We start from the raw sequence: 21,296 nt of genomic DNA on the forward strand, positions 1-21,296 counted from the left end.
AATGCCCCAGATAGTATCAGAGGATCTGAGTTCCAGTCTTCATCCTTCATTAGATTAGGGCTATGATGTTAGCTGGGTGATGACTTATCCTCACTGAGCCTTAGTCTTCTCATTGGTCAACTGTGGAAAGCAGCATGGACTTCTTTACTACAGATCCACACTCCTTTACCAGAGCCCTCAAGTAGAGAAGTATTTCAGCTTTCGGAACTTTTCCAGATTTGGGGTAACATAATCTATGTACTGCCCACTGACACCTCCAGTGCGGTCAGATGCTGCACCGTACAGTGAAACACATTCACACTTCTACCTCAAAACAGATGGGTTCTCACAGTAAGCAGAGTAAGTAAAAAACCCAGTAAATTCAGGTCAGATAAAGTTTTTCATCCAGGTACAAACAAAACAATTGTCTCGCTTTACTTAGAGAGGGCTTTAAAAAAAACATTTCAGAATTAATAAAGAATTATGAAACTGAGCTGTTCTGAGGACCAGATGAGATCATGACACTAAAGAATTAAGTGCAGAGATGAAGAGCTGAGCTTTGCATAATCAAAGCTGGTGCTGTAACTACTTGGCAGCTCCAATTATGGTGGCAGGCAGGCATTTCCATCCAGCTCTGAAAGCTGAGAAAGTACTGAAGACATGCTGACCATTCAAATAGCAGGAGAATATTGGTTGATTTGGGAAGGACTTTGCTGGTAAAGGGGCTGCCAGGGGTGGGGCTGTCTCTGATGCATGTAGTGATGTGAGGAAAGGCACCATGAGGCCTGGAATCAGGAAAGATTTGGGCAAAGTGAGCGGATGTATCTGGCTAAAGCTGGAGAACTATGGTGGGAAACTAGCTTGGCCTTGAAAGCCATGCGGAGGAATTTGTTACTAATCCAAAAAGAGAGGGGACAGTGTTCCAGGTGCTTGAGGGGCGTTTCTGGCAGGTGGGGCAACGCAGGCACCAGGGGAGGAAAACAGAACATAGGGACACGAGGCTCTCACTGGCAGCATCAGGAGACATGGAAGTTAGAACCAGAAGGCAGAGAAGTTTAGGGATACTTCTGGGATAATTGTCCATGGGAATGTGAGACACAGGAGAAATTATTTCACAGATATGTGCTCCCAGCTCTTTTGCTTTTCTGGGACCTGGAGCTTGGGTGGCAACCAGACATAGCTGAGGGAGCAGAGCAGGAATGTGCTTGCTGCTAGGTAGGAGACAGTGGATGCAAGCTTGTCATCCCTGGGGAAAACACGGAAAGGAAGAGTGGATGCAGACTGTGTGTTTCACGGCAGATAAGAAAAGATTTTCTAGAATACCACTGAAAATATAGAATACAGAAAAAGTTATTAGTTAGAAGTTTAAAAACAGCTTGAGGCTTCATGAGAAAGAAAAAGTTTCTAGAATACATTCAAAACAGCTTGAGGCTTCATGAGAAAGAGAAAGTGTATAGAATACATTCATTCATTCCCACAATCATTCATTCCCACTCATTTATCCAGTTTCAATTACTATCTGCGGTGCCTTTCCTGCATCCTGGACAGTGAGATTGGGCTAGGCATATAGAGACAGGGAAGTCTGTCACTGCTGACCACAAGGAGCTCTTAGTTCAAGAGAAATGAGAGATACGTAATGACTACTTAATAAGAATAACTGAAGTTATTTTGCATAACTCCAGTTATTCTTATGAGCACAAATTTTTATGAGCACAAATCACACAAAAATTCACAGGTAATAGAAGTCCAGATTGATCAACAGTTTCTTTCAAGTTTCAAGTATAAAAAGACTTTTTCCCTCAATCAAAATGGAAACAACAACCAACCCAGACGTGAGGGCAAAACTTCCTCTAAGGGCCCTTTTTATAAGAAATTTACAAATGAAAGGACAGAAGAAGAAGAGTGAGGGGAAGGGAATTCTAGGCTGATAAAAAGAGGAAACACTATTTGTAAGGAGAGCATTACAAATTCACTTAAGGGAAAGTCGGATAATATAAATGAACCAAGTGTGCCAGTAAAGAAAAAGCCAACAGCAAAGGCAGAGAGATATAGAGTCAATGGCCCCAGCCTTGTGTTGAAGAAACAATGAATGAGAACCGAGGCCAACGGATGAGAACATGTGCCTTCTAAAGGGGAGAGTAATGCTCAGCTCCAACCAGTTATTGCATTAGTGACCATAAGTCCAGGGCCACCATATCACTCATATTTCAAGAATAAGATGTAAAGGTCTAATATGAAATATATCAACTTTAAAAGCTTGGCAAATCATAAAACATATTTGAAAATGTGCTAGGCAAATACTAACATTTTCTAGTTGGACTAGGAAAGCAACATTAGTTCACTTCCCTAAAGGAACAAGCAGGGGCACAGAAAGCTCACCGAAGGGCAAGCAGTTGTGTAAAGTTTCTGCTGCACTCAGAAAAAAGTTCCAGCTTCCAAGCATTAGGAAAAAGGTCTTCCTGATGTGGCCTTTCATTGCTCTTCAGCCTTATCCTACCCTCCCATCCCAGAAACTATGCTCTAGCCATGTTAAACTACTTATCATTTGCTCCAAATTACTCTGTTATCTCCCTGACTCCTTGTAGTGGGTAGAATAGTGGCTCCCAAAAAGTTACATCCAAGACTTAATCCTGGAAACCTGTGAATACTCCCTCAGTTGGCAAAATCATCTTTGCAGATGTCATTAGTTAAGGATCTTAAGATGAGATCATTTTAGATTTAGCGTGAGCTCTAAAGCCAATAGGAACTATCCTTGAAAGAAGAGAAGACAAAGACAGAAATAGGGTGGAATGCACAGTAAAAGGCCATGTGAATGTTACCTTGTGGAGGCAGAGATTGGAGTGAGGCTGCCGCAAGCCAAGGAACACTCACAGCCACCAAAGCTGAACGATGTAATGAAGCATTCTCCTCTAGAGCCTTCAGAAGGAGCAGAGTCCTGCTAAACCCTTGCTTTCAGATTGCTGGCCTCCAGAACCATGAGAGAATAAATTTATATCGTTATAAGCCACCAGTTGTTTGGTAATTTGCAGCCCTAAAAAAATCAATGCAGTCCTCAACCACCCACCATCCTTGCCTGACTGTCTCTTCCTTAGCTATCACTTCTGCCTCCGAAAAGCCTTCTGGCTGCCCCATTACCCTGTGCCCGTGTATGATAGCACTTATTTATTTATTTATTTATTTATTTATTTATTTATTTATCTGAGACGGAGTTCTTTGCTTGTTACCCAGGCTGGAATGCAATGGCGCGATCTCGGCTCACTGCAACCTCCGCCTCCTGGGTTCAGGCAATTCTCCTGCCTCAGCCTCCTGAGTAGCCAGGATTACAGGCACGCGCCACCATGCCCAGCTAATTTTTTGTATTTTTAGTAGAGATGGGGTTTCACCATGTTGACCAGGATGGTCTCGATCTCTTGACCTTGTGATCCACCCACCTCGGCCTCCCAAAGTGCTGGGATTACAGGCGTGAGCCACCGCACTCAGCCCCAATAGCACTTATTAAACATGTAATTGGTAGTGTTGAGTTGTTTTTGGCCTCCTACTCCCGGCTGCATCTGGGTATTAAGCACCCTCAAAGCAGGGGCTGAGTGTCTTTGCCTTTAAATTCTTAGACCTGCTGTGTGCTCAGTAATAATTCGTTAAATTGGCTAATAAGTGAATCAATTTTTATTTCAATGGTTTGTAATTTAACCAACTTAAAATTGTTTGGTTTTATGACCTATATTTCTTCTCTCACATGTTGTCTAGAAGTTATAAATTGACTTAAAAATATAGTGAAATCAAGATTCATATATTTTGAGCTCTTTTAGAAATCTCTTGTTGGACACTAAGATAACTGATGACAGTGAAAATTACTAATCAATAATAATAACAATCTAGATCTGTTAATGTAATGTAACAGATAAAGGTCACTGCAGAAGAAAAACCCTGGGAATTGTGTGTGACCAACAGGTCAGTACAAGTCAACAGAATGAGGTGTCCGATCAAACAGTTACGCAAGCACACTACAAACCAAAATGAATGTCACATTTGGTTCATTATCGCTGGATTGTTTTTGATGTATTTGTGTAAACATTAGGTCTTTGTTAGCCTTCCATCTGTAAAGCACCTGATGGTTCACAGAATTTTTAAAAAGTTTAAAGTGGAAGGATGTTTACAGAAAATCCAGATGCTTCTAAACCACATTCATGAATTCTTAGGTAATTCACAGAACGGCTTCTGGAGCCTTTATGGAGATGGGGGTGGATTCATGATTGTATGTTATAGAACTGGGTATAAAATTTGTAAGGTCCAGTGCAAAATAAAAATGAATGACAGATCTGTTGTTCAAAAATCATTACACATTAGAAGATAGTGACAGCACAACATTAAACCAAGCATGGAGTCCTAATGAGCATGGGCCCTGTGTGAGCTGGTATATGCTGGAGACAGGACCTGAACCAGGTCCCACATCCATGAAGCCAGGCCCGCACATCATAATCTCCATTTTAGGAAGTTGTGCAGGCAATCATATAAAGAATGAATGAATTTCAACCAGGGAGAGTAGAGGTTATTAGAAAATTTTTATGAGCAATCCAGGTAAGCCATAATGAGGGTCTGAACTAAGTTTGTACAAGTGGGAGTGGAGAGCAGTTTTATCATACGAGGTAATATGAGTGTTCACCTTTACTGTTTAATTTTCTTTATTTTAATTATATTTGTAATAATCCCCAATTTATGCTATCAATGCCATAGAGCTTCATGAAATAGAAAGTACGCAATAAGAAAACTTTATGGGATCAGGGAAACCGATGACAAGAACAAGTGCAACGTCCCTGTGATTCTCTGTTAAAAATAGCTCCATTGAATTAGTGGGTGTCACTGTAAGTTCAACTTAATAGCAAGGAATATGAGAACACAGGGGCCATTAAGAATAGTTAAATATAAGAAATGTGCTTGCCTTACATGCTTTGGTTCCTTTAGTACTCCTCATCTGGCAGGTGCACTTTGATTACTTGCTCTCACTCTTTACTAAAAAGCCAGCAGTGTCAGAGCACTGCATTATGCCATGGCCATGTGCGTAGAAGAGGACCACTCTCTTCCAAAAAACTAAAGAGACGTTAGCCACCCAGAATGAAGTGCCCAGGGAAAAGGACCTGGAATTCTGCAGGGGCAACCACCCCAACGTGACCCGAGTTTACTGGCTGCAAGCGGGAGGCGATGGAATGAAGTAGTTGAGAGAGTACACGTGGGAGACGTTCCGGACTCAGACCCTGTGTCCAGCATAGACCACTGTGTGACTCTGGGCAAGTTATTAAATTTCTCTGAGCCTCAGTTTTCTAAGCTTTAATTTGAGAATTATAATTGTACCCATGAAATTTGACTGTAGGGATTAAATGAGATAATCTATGTAAAGCCCTTAGCACAGTACTGGCACAAATAGAGGAAAATTGCTTTTTTTTTTTTTTTTTTTTTTTGAGATGGAGTTTCGCTCTTGTTACCCAGGCTGGAGTGCAATGGCGCAATCTCGGCTCACCGCAACCTCCACCTCCTGGGTTCAGGCAATTCTCCTGCCTCAGCCTCCCGAGTAGCTGGGATTACAGGCACGCACCACCGTGCCCAGCTAATTTTTTGTATTTTTAGTAGAGACTGGGTTTCACCATGTTGACCAGGATGGTCCCGATCTGCTGACCTCGTGATCCACCCGCCTCGGCCTCCCAAAGGGGAAATTGCTTATTATTCACACAAATGCAGTGTACTCTTTTGTGAAACGAAATAAGAGTCAAAAGGTCTTAAGTCTTAGGACTTCTTGGAGTGTGTGAGGAACATTCTGAAGTGGGCTGCTGAAGGATCCCATGCTGTATGTACAAGGTGCTGAAGACATGGCCATGAGCAGCCACAGACTCAGCTAGGGACAAGAAGGCCTCCAGCCAGCATTTTCAAATCCAATCCACCGGCCACCATGCCAGGGGTACTTAGGATTGTTTACGGGTGTGCAGCAAAACTTCCTGATCCTCAGCATAGGCATGGATCTCCTTCAGGCAGTATATCCAACTATGGGATCACTTAAAAGTTGTCCCAGTTGAGGTTGGAGTTGTGAAGAGGCTTAGTGGGAGGATATGTGGGGTCTTATATAAATGTCAAGGTGGATCACACCATCTCTCTTGGATTTAACAGAATTGCCAGATAAAATGCAAATGGTTAGTTTATTTAAGGAATTAGACCTATTATTCAGAACAATCGATCCAGTGCTTTGCGTAGGCACAGCCTCTAAGTCTCGAGTATTTGTTCTGCCTAACAATACACTGAGACAATAGATTTATTAGAAGACAAGGGCAAGGCATCTATTAGAAAGTCTTACTTCCAAATAATAAGCACTGAATATACGGCTGTTGTTGTTGGACTCGATCAACATAGTTTTCTAAGTCTGGGTTATATTTACACTCTGGCTGGCACTGTAATGGCTACAGAGAAAGTCTGTAGCCTCAGAGACTTTGTAGTCTACATGAGGTAGGAATACATACATGATAACGGGACAAGGGTAATCACTAACCTTTTTAAGTGCCACATTACCAAGGCCTTCAGAGATCAGAACATGGGCAGTGGCAAACTAAGGGTGGAGCACAGCAGTCTGCCCAGGTGCAGGCAATCAGGGGATGCAACAATAAAACCTGCTAAATGTCTATCTGTTCTTTATTGTTGCCATGCTCTAGCAATTCTAAACAGTGTCAGTGATAACACACTCCTGCCCTCCAAATCTTTTGTTGGTTGTGGCACACTGTATTCTCCAAAGATGGCTGTAACAGTCTCTAACCCCTTGCATCCTTAAATCTTCCCTATCAAGAGGTAGGGGTCAAATTCCCCCCCTCTGAATCTCAGCAGCCTTGGTAATTCACTTGTTATCAAGAAAATGCAGTAGATGTGACACTATGAGCTCATAAGATGCATTTTTGCCTGGTTCACTGGAACACTGGTGCTTGGAGCCTTTTAGGAAGCTGCACTCCCTGGAGCTGCCACACTGTGTGGAAGCCAAGGCATGAGAAAATACTATGGGTAGGCTGTTGTCTTCACCTCCTCTTAGCCCAGGTGCAGTAAGGTGAACGAGCAATCCTTCAGATGACTGCATGTCCTGGCTATTAAGTCACCTTTGATGTCAGACTGAATCTTCCCAGTTAAGGCTGAAAACATGGAAAAGGGAAAAGATAGCCACATTTTGCCTTTTTCAAGTATCTGACCTACAGAGTCTGTGAGCATAGTAAAATGGTTGTTTTATGCTAAGTTTGGGTTGGCTTGTTACGGAGCAATAGCAAACAGAACACTGATTTAAGTTGAAATAACTGTTGCAGCTATTGTCGAGAATTATATGTACGTAAGCTTCAAATAAGCACACTTTCGCTATATAATCTCTAATAAATACTGCGTTACACACGGAAATTAATTCAAAGAATGCCCAGCTATATACATTTGCCCCCTGGCAAACATGTGGACTCAGCTACTTATATTCATCTGAAGAGTAAGTTTGTAGAGGTTGGGGACCATTTGTAGCTTTTGGTGCATTTAGTGTCTCCAACTCCTGTGGTGCTGCATTTAAACAGTAGATTTGAAAAAAAAAGAAAAGAAAGAAAAAAAAAGGAAAAAAGGCATGATGGCATAGTAATTGTAAAAATGAAGAAAGATAACCGGAGCTATTTCAATTCTTCCACTCTATGTGACCACTTGGAGTTTTTATTCATATCTAAAACTTAAAACAATAAAATAGTGTGAATGCAAAGTGTAGTGTTTTTGCTGGGTGTGGTGCTCATACCTTTAATCCCAGCTACTTGGGAAGCTGAAGTGGGAAAAGTGGTTGAGCCCAGGAGTTCAGGGCTGCAGTGAGGAATATACAAATAATTAAGCAGCCTGAGAAACAGGGCAAGATTGTCTCAAAGAAAATGTATAGTATTTTTGCTGGATAAGCGCAAATTTTAGTCCATACTTACCAGCATACTGAATATTTATAGTTTTAAAATTAAAATATTTATATATTTACATAAATGTAGATTACTGGGGATATATCCAAAGTAATATAAATCATTCTATCACAAAGACTCATGCACGTGTATGTTCACTGCACCACTACTCACAATAGCAAAAACATGGAGTCAACTATGGGCTCGTACAAGAAGCAGTTGTGTCTGGTTCACTGGAACGCCAGTGTTTGGAGTCTAAATTCCCATCAATGATAGACTGAATATAGAATATGTGGCACATATATACCATAGAATACTATGCAGGCATAATAATGAATGAGATCATGTCTTCTGAAGGAGCATGGATGGAGCTGGCGTTCGTTAACCTTATTAAACTCACATAAAAACAGAAAACCAAAACCAAATACCACCTGTTCTCACTTACAAGTGGGAGCTAAGTGATGAGGACACATAGAGAGGAACAACATGCACTGGGGCCTATTGGAGAGAGGAGGGTGGGAGGAGGGAGAGGGTCAGGAAAAATAACTAATAGGTCCTAGGCTTACTACCTGGGTGATGAAATAATCTGGACAGCAAACCCCTATGACACATGTTTACCTACATAGCAAAGCTGCACATTACCCCTGAACTTAAAACAAAAGTTAAAAAGTTAAATTTGTATTTAAATTTTTAAATTTAACAGTACATATATAGCATATTTTTAAAATATGCTTTACCTATTCTTAAAACTAAATAAATCAATAAAACAGTGATTATTATCACATATTACTGAAAATAATTTTTCCATTTTGACAAAGGAATGCTAAAAGTGATTTGCTTTTGTGTCAAATAAGCTAGGTAGGTGCACCAGTGAAGATGGGCAGGTTAATTTTAAATAAAAAGATGAGACAAAGCTTTAAAAGGAGATCATGCTTAATCCTGGTTGCAAAGATAAAAAGAAATTCCCACTACTTAGCATCTCACCCCCTTCTTGTGATTGGGAAATTCTCCACATGTATTGTCTCCTGTAGGGGAAGCATATATTCTATCCCACCAGCAAAGCTAAACCAAAATTTGAGTGTGGCCACTGGCACATGATCCACACTTAGTCAACCAGATGCTCTACAAATGATGCAAAGAAGCAGGTGAAGTGAAACATTTCTGCCACTTGGCAGCTGCAGTGGTGGCAATGCAGGTGGAGGCATGGAGAAGTGGTGGTGCCCGGTGCCTGCAGCACCAGGGTCCTGCAGTCAGAACCGTGTATCCTCAGCACATCTTTCCTAGTGTCTGGTCTTGGCTGTGGTTCTGGCTACTTAGGTTCTATTGGTTCCTGCTCCTTCCCTGAGTATCATTTTCAAGCCTCTCCTTTCACCTCATTTTGTTTAATTCAACTTGACTCATTTTCTATTATTTATTATAGAGCACGCTGATGGACACACAAAAAGGTGAATAAAATTTTGATCGGTGATTACGGAGGTTGGGGGCACTGGAAATGCAGGTTGAGAGAATAGCACAAATAGTCTCGTGGGAACGAGTGGCCTAGAGTGATCAAGAGTAGTCTAATATAGACTGAGTTCACATGAAGGGAGAGAGGGCATTATGCAGTAAAGGAGGAGAGTCATGTTGGGCACCACAACAAAAGGCCATAGGCTGAGTGGCAAAAACAACAGAACTTAATTTTCTCTCAGATCTAAAAGCTAGAGGTCTAAGATGAGGGTGCTGGTACTTGAGTTCTGAGGTGGGCTCTTTCTGCTTACAGATGCTGCCTCCTTGCTGTGTCCTCACATGGTGGAGACAGTGAGGAAGCAAGTTCTCTGCTGTCTCTTCTTATAAGGACACAATCCCGTCATGAGGGCCTTACCCCTTCATGATCTCATCTAACCCTAATTAGTTCCCAAAGGCTTCATCTCCACATACATCACTTAGGCGTTAAGGCTTCAACATATGAATCATGGGAGGGCACAATTCAGTCCATATCTGGAGGGAAGACAGCTTTTAGCCAGGGCTAAGAAGGCATGGTATGGCACATGAAGGAGTGTCACCCTTGAAAGGTGTGGGGGAGGAGGCTATGGAGAGCTTTTTCTGCAAAGCGAGAAGTGCTTACAACTCATGCTTCAGGGCTGTTACTCCAGTGGCAAAGCACAGAATGGACAGGGATAAAGAATTATGTCAGGAAGCTTATTGGAGACGCTCTTGCAATAGTCAAGGCAATCAATATAAAGAAGCTAAAGTCAACCAGTAGGATAACATGTATGAAGAGTCTGGATTTTGGAGATATTTCAAATATGGAACCTACCAAATTAATCAGACATTTTCGGATGTAGGGGTGTGGAAAAGGGAGGAGTTGAGAATGACTCAAATATTTCAGGCTTGCGTAACTGGGAGGGTAGGAATGCCAATAATCAAATCAGAAGACACAAAAGCAGGGGATGGTTGGGAGCAGTGACAAGATCTTGATTTTGGTTTGTTAAAAATCTGTGAGTAAGGTGTTGATGAGACACTCCAGAGACATGTTCAAGTTAGGCATAAAGTCTGGAGCTGAAGAGAGAGGTTAAAGTCAATGAAGGAGTTGTGGGGTTCACTTGAAAGGCATGGAAGTGGGAACAGATGAGATCACTGTTGGAAGGGATAACAGAGGGAAGAAAAGATCTAGAGCAGAACCTGGACAACTGCTGGTAACAGTTTTCTGACATTGCAATACACCACTTAATGAGCAGAAAAGCAAGTTTGAAGAATACAATGTTTCCAACATCTTAAAAAGAGAAAAGCTGAACTAGGAGGGAATAATTAAGAGTATCAATGCTATTGAGATGGCCAGCAAGACAAGCATCTGAAGATGCTCTTGGTAAGATCTGGGGGATGAAGTCTGAGAAGTGGTTTCAGGAGAGTGTGCGTGTGCGTGTGCGTGTGTGTGTGTGTGTGTGTGTGTGTGTGTGTGTGGTGGAGGTGAAGGGACAAACCCCATGTAACTGGTTCATAAGGTGAGAAAGTATAAAATAATCTTTCTAGAAATTTCTTTTAAAGATGGACGGTACCTTGAATTAATGAAAATTTTTTTGTGTGGTTGTAGGTTTCGTCTTTTTTTTTTTTTTTTTTTGATGGTGAAAGTTTTAGCATGTCCAAGGAGAATATATTTCCCTATAATGTACAAAAGTTAATAGCATAAGTCTCTGTAATAGAAAGATGCCCGATTAATGTATTTGACAGAACAAAGAAAGCAGTAAATATACTGAACATAAAGTACTTAACACCGTAAGAACTCAATAATTATTTTTATACCCGAAATTGCTGTATTATTATAGAGAGATTTCTACTTGTTCTTTGGAGGCTTTTGTTCTCCTTCTAAGAGTTTCTTTAAATAGCATAAACAAACAAATAGCTCAAAGCACACTGTGCTTATAAGAAGGTAATCTTTATTGTAATACAACAGAAGAGGGACCAAGAAATCTCCTCCGTTTAAATGTATCCTCAATTTAGAAGGAGTTTGATAACTGCAATTACAGATGACAGAGAAAGAGAGAGAGAGAAAGAAATAGAACGAAAGAGAAAGAGAGACACAAAGTCTCCCTCCGTTGCTCAGGCTGGAATTTAGTGGTACAATCTCAGCTCACTGCAAACTCCCAGGTTCAAGCAATTCTCTAGCCTCAGCCTCCTGAGTAACTAGAACTACAGACATACACCACCATTCCCGGCTGTTTTTTTTTTTTTTTTTTTTTGTATTTTTAGTAGAGATGGAATTTAGCCCTCAAGTGATCTCCCAAAGGGCTGGGATTACAGGCCTGAGCCACCATGCCCGGCCTAGAGTGCTATACATTTTTTTCCTATATATTAAGGCACTTAAAATGTAAATATATTTGACTCAGGGAGGATCAGATAAGATACTATATTACACTATTCATCTCTGGCTGTGCCTTAGCATGTTAGAGCCTCTCTGCATTAGAGCTATGTGAAAGCAGTGTGGCAGCCATACAAGTAAGTTTCTCTAATCACCATTCAAGAAATACCGTGTCATTCTGGTGTAAGGAAAGCAGTGAGCTGAGTTTCCATCTCTAGTGCATTGGATAATAAAAACTCCCTGCTGGGCTGGCTCCCACAAGCATGGAAAAAGTGATAGCCCTATCTGAATGAGGGCGAAATTCCTGAATTGTCTTGGCAAATAAGTAGAGGAAGGAATTAAAAGGCTCCAGGAATTGGGCATTACTGGAAGGTACACATCATAGGAGAACTGAAAGCCCACCAGATAATTATTAGCCTAGAGGAGTGGACATGCCATTCACTGAGGCATCAGAGAGTACCTGTGAGAGGGACACCAGCATCACTCAGAAGTTCAGTGCTGCCTCTTCTCTGTGGGTCGGGGCTGATGGTAGGGGAGGCTGTCACAAAGCTGGGTGCATTAATATCAATGGGGATTACAGGGTCCCTGAAGAAAGAAAGCCCAGGTGCTGGGCCTAATTACCAAAATCCCATGGGTCCCAATCGTCATAACAATTCACAAAGCCAGAGTGACAGCCAAAGGGATGGATACACAGAAAGTTTTAGAGATGATTTATAGAACATAGCATCCCTTAGGGGCAAAACAGACACGGAGCCATGAGACTACCCAATATATATCATGCCCAAAAATTGGGAATGTATGACCTGAAGGTGGGTGCCTCAGTGAAAAACTTCAACTCTCTGCACAGTTACCAATACTGAATGACTTCCTTGCCTATAGAGGCATCAGGTCCCCAGAAGGAAGGACCCTGAAACACTACAGGAGGTATACATTGTAATGATTTTCCCAGTCCTTCTTCGAGAAGACCCACAGCCCTTTATTCAGGTTTCCATACACTGTAGAAAAAAGAATATCCAGATATTTTGAGGATGACTGGACACAGGTCTGTGCAGACAATGATACCTGGAGACCTGAATTAGTGCCATCTTGCCCTGCTGACAGAGTAGGGACATATGAGCCTAGGTGATAATTGAGTCCAGGCCAAAGTCTGGTTGATAGCGGATCTACTAAGTCTGTGAGCATATCCAGGGGTCATTTTCTCAGTCCATTAGTATATAAATGGGGATGCACAGTACTTGACAGGTGGAGTAACTACTTATTGGGGGAATTCAGTTGGAAGCTTCTGAAACTCCAAGATAATAAATAAAAAAACTACTGCATTATTGGAGGGAGGATGGTGAAGATTTAATGTCACCTCTTAAGATCTCAATAATCCAGGAGTGCTGATTCTTCTATTTCTATGTAATTCACTAGACTGTACAGATCCTGAAGAACAAGTGTAGACCACTGAATCTTCAACCAACTAATATTGGCCATTGATTTGTTTAATGGGTTCTTTTCAATTTCATTCAAGAAAGAGGATGAGAAACAGTTCACATGCACCTGAAATAGGCAATTCCTTACATCACAGTTGATGTCAGTTCTCTATTAACCCTCCCACTCTCTGCCATAACTTAGACAAAGAGATAGAGATAGTTTGGATGTCCCACAGTTTAGATGTCATTGATCATTTACATACAAGACATCATGCTGACAAGACAAGATAAACAAGAGGTGGCTGCACACTGTAGGCCTTGGTAAGACAAAGACATTCCCGATTTGGGGAGATAAATCCTACAGTATTCAGGGGCCTAATGACATCAGTAAAGATTTAAGGGATCCAGTGGTCAGAGGCATGCTAGACATTCCTTCCAAAGTAAAAGACACTTGCTGCATCTCATATCCCTACCACAAAGAAGGAAGCACAGTACCTTGTAGATCATTTTGGGTTTTGGTAAAAATACATCCCATACTAGTAAGTATTGCTCTGCCTCATATGCTAAGTGCTGTTATCTGTATGTTTGTATCCCCCTCACAAATTGATATGTTGAGATCCTAACTCACAAAGTGATGGTATTAGGAGGTGGGGTGCTTAGGTTTTGAGAGCAGAGCCCAGAGAGCTAGCTCTTACCTTCCATCACGTGAGGGCACAGTGAGCAGACACCATGTATGAACCAGAAAGCAGACCCTCACCAGACACTAAATTACCAGAGCCTTGATTTTGGACTTTCTAGTCTCCAAAACTGTGAGAAATGAATTTCTTTTGTTTATATATTATATGCAGTTTATGACATTTTGTTATAGCAGTCTGAATGGACTGAGATATTGGGTGACATAAAAAGCTGCCAACTTTAAATACCTTCAGGACCTGAAGCAAGAAAGGGCTCTGCAGCAGGTACAGGCTGTGGGGAGAGCAGCCCTGGTACTTGGGCCATGTGATCCAGCAGATGTTATAGGGCTTGATGTGTCAGTGGTGGGAAAACGTATAGTCTGAAGCTTATGGCAAGCTCCAGTGGGGAAATCACCATGTATGCCCCAAGGATGCAGGAATAAGGCCATGTCACCTGCAGCAGATAATTACGTGTCTTTTGAAAAACAGAATTGAGCATGTTACTGGGCCTGGCAGAAATGGAATATTGGTCCCAGGATATCTAACAACCATATATTCAGAGCTGCTCATTATAAGTTGTTGTTGTTCTGTTCCACCTTGTCCCTACCATGGAGTTCTACCCAGCTATAAGCACTGCCAGGGTTAGTTTTGTTGCAATGCAGTTAATAGTTGCATATGGTAAAGAAGTTAAAAATGCCTAGAAGTTGTCACTTTAAAAAGGAAAGTTATTTAACACCTTAAATGATGTGCAGAGCAGAACATATAAAAATTATGAGAACAAAATATGCATTCACTTAAAAAAGTACCATTAAAATCCAATAATCAAAACTATTTATATGACTTTTAGTGCTGGAGCTACCTGGTCACCTGGAAAACAGGACACGAGACAGGAGTTTCTAGAGCACATACATTTTCAACTATCTTCCTAATTCATACTATGCAACATTTAATTAAAATCAACAACAAGTTTCCTTCATCTGCTATGTGTGAGGCACTGGACTCTGAGGATAACTCAAAGTTTGGCTGCCTTCTCTTCAATGCGTGTACATCCCGGGAGACAATGTGATGGAAAAGAGCAAATAATAATTCAGAGTCACAATGGCCTGAGTCACATTCCTGGCTGTAACACATACTAGCTGAATCACCCTGGACAAGTTAACTAGCTTCTCATAGTCTCAGTTTTGTTACCTGTAAAATAAAGACAGCCATATTTTCATTTCAGCCATTCTAAAGAATTAGCCATATAAAGAGGTAAGGTAAAGTAACTACTATAATGCTAGGCCCATAGCCACTTTTCAATAAATGGTAACTGCGACATGGGTTTGCAAGAAAACAGCAGAAAAACTGGCCCATGAACTCGGCCACATTTAGCCACAGTGTACTAGCTCATGATGCTTTAGAAACTCTGAGGTGTACAGTGCAGTACTGGCTCGAGATCTAGATTGATGTGCCTATTCCTGTGCCTCAGGAGAGGGTGCTTAGAGATTCCCTAGCAGCTCCAATCTGTGCTCACCCTGCCGTGGGCTCAGGCTTGGCAGCTCACAGAGTCCTAGCTTATTCCATCCCTCAGAAACTATGAATTTTATTTCATTTCATCTGGTCCTGGTCGCATCAGCATGAGGGCTCCCAATCTTAAGGAAACCAGCTAAATCCAAATCCAAATCCAAATCCAAATCCAAATCCAAATCCAAATCCCGAGATTCTGTCTCAGGATTTTGATTTTATGCCTGAGATTCTGTGATGATCTTCTTAAAAGCTTTCCTTTGCTTTTAGTTTCTTTCAATTTTAATTCTCTCGTTACTCTCTACCAGACCATTTTTAAGCTCCAGAAGGAGTTTATATCAGTATGTAGAGACCTGATGCATTCTACGTATTCAATATATATTTATGGAATTAAATCAAACACAGCCATTCTGAAGCACTGCTTTGTAATGTCATTTCTCAGCTCCATATTGCTTATTAATTCAAGTCATAAAGCCTCAGGTTGGTTTACAAAGTCTTCCTGATTTAGTCACTCTTGCTAATCCTTAAGTTCCACAGTTCCCCATCTATGCCTCTGTGCTGAGGTTCCCCCTTACTTGTTTCTGATTGTTTCAGTGTTTCTTGTTCTTTGCTTTTGCTCCTGCTATTTATTGCCCTTCCCAGGGACACTTCTTCCCCTAACCAAATCATGTCCATCTTGAAGACTCACCCCAAGTACTACTCTCCTCTGAAGCACTTCCTGTGATGCTTGCTAGCAGGACCTCGTCTCTCCTGAACACTGTGGGACTTGTCATTGAGAGATACTCTAACAATCATATTCCATCAAGAACTTTATATTATATACCCTCTTCAGGACAGACTAACCCAGCAGTACAGTAAGCACAGTACCTAGGGCCCATGACACTTTGAAGGACCCATGAAAATATCATAACTTTTTTTAGAAGCAGAAGGTAAATGTGAATTTTTAGGTGAAAGGAAATATTTAATGTACAATATTCATATATAATTTTTATAGAAATACAGTTGTAAAATATCATTTTTCATTTTGTTTATAGTGGAAGGGGCCCATGAAGGCACAGGTACCTAGGGTCCTGGGAAGCCGTAATACAGCCCTATCTTATATTGTCCTAGAATAGAAAGTCCTCTTTTGTTAATTAGAATGTTCAAGATACTATCAGCAGTCCCCAAGCCTATGTTTGCTAACATCTAAGAGACCCCAGGCACGTAAATATAATTTTATGACACATTTTTCAATATTTCAAAGAGCCTAATCGAATGCTATATTTACCCATAATAAGCCCACATGCATTAACTAAAACGTCAACATTCTTTGCTTTTGGCTGGGAATACACTAAATCATTTGGCAATACTGGTGATCTCATGTTGTTAGTGGTTGTTGAAAGCACAGGAGTTTCTGTGATGTGACTGAAGAATCAGATACCATTATAGAGCCACATGTCAATCACAAAATACCCAAATATAAGTGTCTTTTACAAAAGCCAAGTAAAATTAAGGTAAGGATGCACAGTATCCTGGGTGTTTAGTCATTTACTTAATTATTATCATCCAAGCCATTTTAATAATTGCACGTATATAACTGCAAAACAGCATTATTATATTTTATGATTATGAGCAATTATTTAATATCTGGGCCTAAGACAAAATGGGATCATATTTTAAAGATTTAAAAAGTGTTTAACGATTTTAAAACATGCAGTTCATGAAGGAATGTAGGGAAAGGGAGACAGGGTTAATAATGAAATGGGTCCATAGTACTGAAAATATTGGAACCCAGTGTGTGCTTCACAATGTCTTTTGTACTGTCCTCCATCTACATCAATAACACTTAGCTGAAGGCTAATAGGCGAAACATCAGTCGACTAATAATAGTGGTCATGGCACCAGTAGTCACAGTAGTACTATAGCAGTCACATTATGAGTGCATGCTCAGTAAATATTTTTGATGTATTACACAGTAGACACTTCATCAAATTTGCTCGTTTGAAATTTAGAGCACAGGGACCCTATACATTTCAGCAGTACATTATTCCTAAGCAGGGAGGAATAATGTACAAAAGCGATTTAAGGAATCACTTTTGATGGCAGCTAGATCTCATTTGCCAGTGAAAAGAAGTATATGATGGCAGCCTGGAGCTTTTCATTTTGCTCACCCAATTTTTCTTCTTCTAAATACAATCCCTGACCAGTCTCATGAAATCACTTGCTACAAGTAAACTGACATCCACTCCCTGAATCCTTATACCTCTGAGTTAGGGCTGGGTCACCCTCCTATACAGAATTACATAATAAGTCTCAAAAGCAGAGTGGGGAAAACAGACACCAGTGGATTGTGTTTATTTAACCCTTGTCTCAGCAGCCTGTAAGCAGTGGCTGTTGTGCATGGGACTTTGTGAGCTTATTATAAAAGGTGGCTGTGTGGGAAAAGAGAGTTGGATAATGCCAACGACTCGCCACCAATGAGGAGGGGGAGAGAGGGAATGATATTTTAGAGTTTCCACCAGTATTCTGGGAAAAGACTGGGGTAAATTGTTTAATGCCACAAATTCTTCCCATCCCAGTATATATACTCCTCACTACAATCTGACTTTGGTGTACCTCCCATCTCTAGGTAAAATCTATTTCTCTAACCCCAACAATCTGGTCTGGCTTTGTGATTTCTCTGGAAAATAAAATACAGTGACAGAGATGTGTAACAAGCTTAGGAACCTAAGTCTCAAGATACCCTGCAGCTTGGGTCATTACTTGATTGGAAGGTGGCTCTGAGATGTCATAAGGGAAGATGACCCTTGCGAGAAAGCCCTCTTGAGAAGGAGAGAGCACCAGCTATTTGCACTGTCTCAGCTGAGCCCAAACTCCAGATCTCTCATTAGCTGAGTGTGTCCCATTAGAGAAGCAAGGACTGACTAGCAGGAAATCCGCAAGTCAACCCTGTGTAGCCTGAGAGTTACAGATTGTTGTTGTTTGAAGGTCCAGAGTGGTTTAGGATGCAGCAACACTTAATAGAAACAGAGGCCAATAAATGTAATGGACCTTTTTTTCCTTGACATTTTCAAAAATCCTAAGGTCAGAATTGGAAGTGACCAAGGAGGTCATTTCATGTCTGTCTGTTTAGACAATTTATGAGGTTAACTGGAAATTCATCAAACGTAAATTTTCATAATCAACCTTGAAGTTCATTTGCTTTTAATTGAAAAACCTTTACTCACTTATATGAAAAGTAATACCACAAAGACAAATATAAATATTCTAATGTCACTGAACACTGAATTATAAATTTGATGGCTGAGGGTTAAATAACCCTCACAATTTTTTTCAGTACTTCCAAAAATAGAAATAGGGCTTTTTTAATTCCTGAAAGTTCTCAGTAAAGTAAAATAAAGCTCCATGATCAACGTATCCCCAAGGCCTTAATTAAAGTCAGATGCCAAGGCTGAGTTCAGATTCTTCAATTTTATTTCCTAATCCCCATAAAGAGGCATCAAAAAAGTATTTCTCAGTTCTTATTTACATACTCCATAACAGGGCTCATTGATTTTATTTATGTATTTATGTATGTTTATTACACCAACACCAAATTAAATAAATATGCCTTTAACTAAATACAGCCACAAGACCATTTCCACAGAGGATATTGAATATATGGCTGTTTTCTACTATTTGCTGGCAAGCATTCCATGAGATTTCATTAGTTTCAAACACCCCAGAATTTCTATTATAAAGTTGTCCCAAGTTATCTCTAGTGAAAGTGGGAAGAAATATATTTGTATGTAAGCTCAAATATAACAGCAAAGCCTGCCTATAAGTTTACCTTTGCAGCAGGAGTTATATTCAGAGTTGCCGTAGCAGCCACTCACACACACACACACACACACACACACACACACGGTGGGGAAAGAGAGAGAAACAGCAGAGAACAGAATCTATAGTTAAAAAGACAGAGGTCTGTAATCCCAGCTACTCAGGAGGCTGAGGCAGGAGAATTGCCTGAACCCAGGGGGCGGAGGTTGCGGTGAGTCGAGATCGCGCCATTGCACTCCAGCCTGGGTAACAAGAGCGAAACTCCGTCTCAAAAAAAAAAAAAAAAAAAAAAGACAGAGGTACCCATCAATGTAATTACAAGGAGGAATCCTAGCTTGTAGTCTGAACCAATGTGTAATGGTAGAAGATTTCCCAGCGTTGGAGTGTCTATTGAGGGATTTTGCTCTAAATGATTCTACCATCTGCACCTTTGGCTTTACACTTTACTGGATGCTGGGATTGTGCAGGAAAGAATTCAGCTCCATATGTACACACTAGGGCTAAAATAATATAATATTTCCTTCTCTGGAACATTCAGAAAAACTGCCACCAGAAAAATCTGTGGTTCCGTGGATCCAAGAAAGGTACTTCACTTTTTGAGTCTCCTCATTTATATAAAATGGGTAAAATAATATCACATTCTTTAGGAAAATGAGGATTCAATAAATTACCACAAATAATCAATTATTAAATCAATAATTAAGATAAATAACTTTAAAAATACAAGGGAATTAGTAAAGTATTAATAAGTTAGTAAAAGTAAAGTAATTGGTGCCTGGCACAGAGTAAAGGTTCAACAAATGTTTGCTATAATAATTATTGTCATTAATATTTCCCAGTTTTTGTGACAGAACGTATGATTTATAACTCAACAGTTTCTAAAACAAATGCATGCCAGTGGCCAGTCGACTGGAGCAAGACAATATGTTAAGATTTTTCTAGTGCATACTAGAATACTTTCTCCTGTGGCAATGCCTTTGAAACACTATTTTGCCAGAATAAAAGGGCCGAGTATATTATTATAGAACCACCACTGGCAAACATTGGTTACACAGCAAAATCTAACATGCACTGTGTTTAAATTTTTATTTATTTATTTATTTTAGAGACAGAGTCTTGCTCTGTAACCCAGGCTGAAGTGTAGTTGAGTGACCACAGGTCACTGTCACCTGAAACTCCTGCACTCAGGAGGTTCTCCTGCCTTGGTCGCTCATGTAGCTAGGACTGCAGGCATGCAGCGCCACACTGGCTGAGGTTTTTTTTCTCCCCTTTCTTTTTTTCTGTGGAGATAGGGTCTGCTAGGTTGCCTAGGCTGGTCTCAAACTCCAAAATGATCTTTCTGCCTTTTAGTCTCCCAGAGTGCTAGTATTACAGGCATGAGCCACCACACCCTGTCTGAATCTAATGTCTATTAGTATTAAAATATTTGTCAGAGAGTATTCTGGAATTTGTCTCCTGTCATTGGCTTGGGCATGTATGTATATTTGCAATTTATACCCAGATACAATTATAAACGTCAAATTTAGATGTGACGGCAATGAGTGAAAAGTATTTTGTGACTTCTGCTTCACTCAAGTTTCAATCCCCATTTTAAGGCTGAGTGCTTCATAGATTAGTAAAGCTGAAACATGCATTCAAGCAATTTCTTTAATAGGAAAGAATATGCATGGGTTAGCATACTTCATATCAGGCCTAGAGGTACCTTAGAATGTGAAGATGGACCAAAGAAAATGGGGGAAATTAAAAGAACTGAGTTTGGGGGCACAGTGAGATGGCAAGAAGAAAGTTGTAACAGACAAACTTCAGAAAAGTTAGGAAGCAGTGGAAGAGAAAATTGATAGAACAGGATTAAGGAAAGAATCCTTGACTTCATAAAAAGTTTTTGGATGGAATTTTAAAAATGTTCAGGCAGTCAGGGATAGAATTAACTTGGCTTAAAAACTTTAAAAATGTTAAAATGTGGCCAGGGGTGGTGGCTCACACTTGCAATCCCAGCACTTTGGGAGGCCGAGGCAGGTGGATCACATGAAGTCAGGAGTTTGAGACCAGCCTGACCAACATGGTGAAACACCGTGTCTACAGAAAATATAAATTAGCCAGGCATAGTGGTGCATTCCTGTGATCCCCACTACTAGGGAGGCTGGGGCAGAAGAATTGCTTAAACCTG

General features: G+C 40.5%; 1 protein-coding gene across 4 annotated transcripts in view; it reads right to left on the reverse strand.

Moving 5' to 3' along the window:
- PLPPR5 (phospholipid phosphatase related 5) overlaps nucleotides 1-21,296 on the reverse strand; it is a 115,492-nt gene that overhangs the window by 42,433 nt on the left and 51,763 nt on the right. The window lies entirely within an intron of this gene.

The sequence above is a fragment of the Callithrix jacchus genome, chromosome 7, assembly GCF_049354715.1.
Source record: "Callithrix jacchus isolate 240 chromosome 7, calJac240_pri, whole genome shotgun sequence".
NCBI classification, from domain to species: domain Eukaryota; kingdom Metazoa; phylum Chordata; class Mammalia; order Primates; family Cebidae; genus Callithrix; species Callithrix jacchus.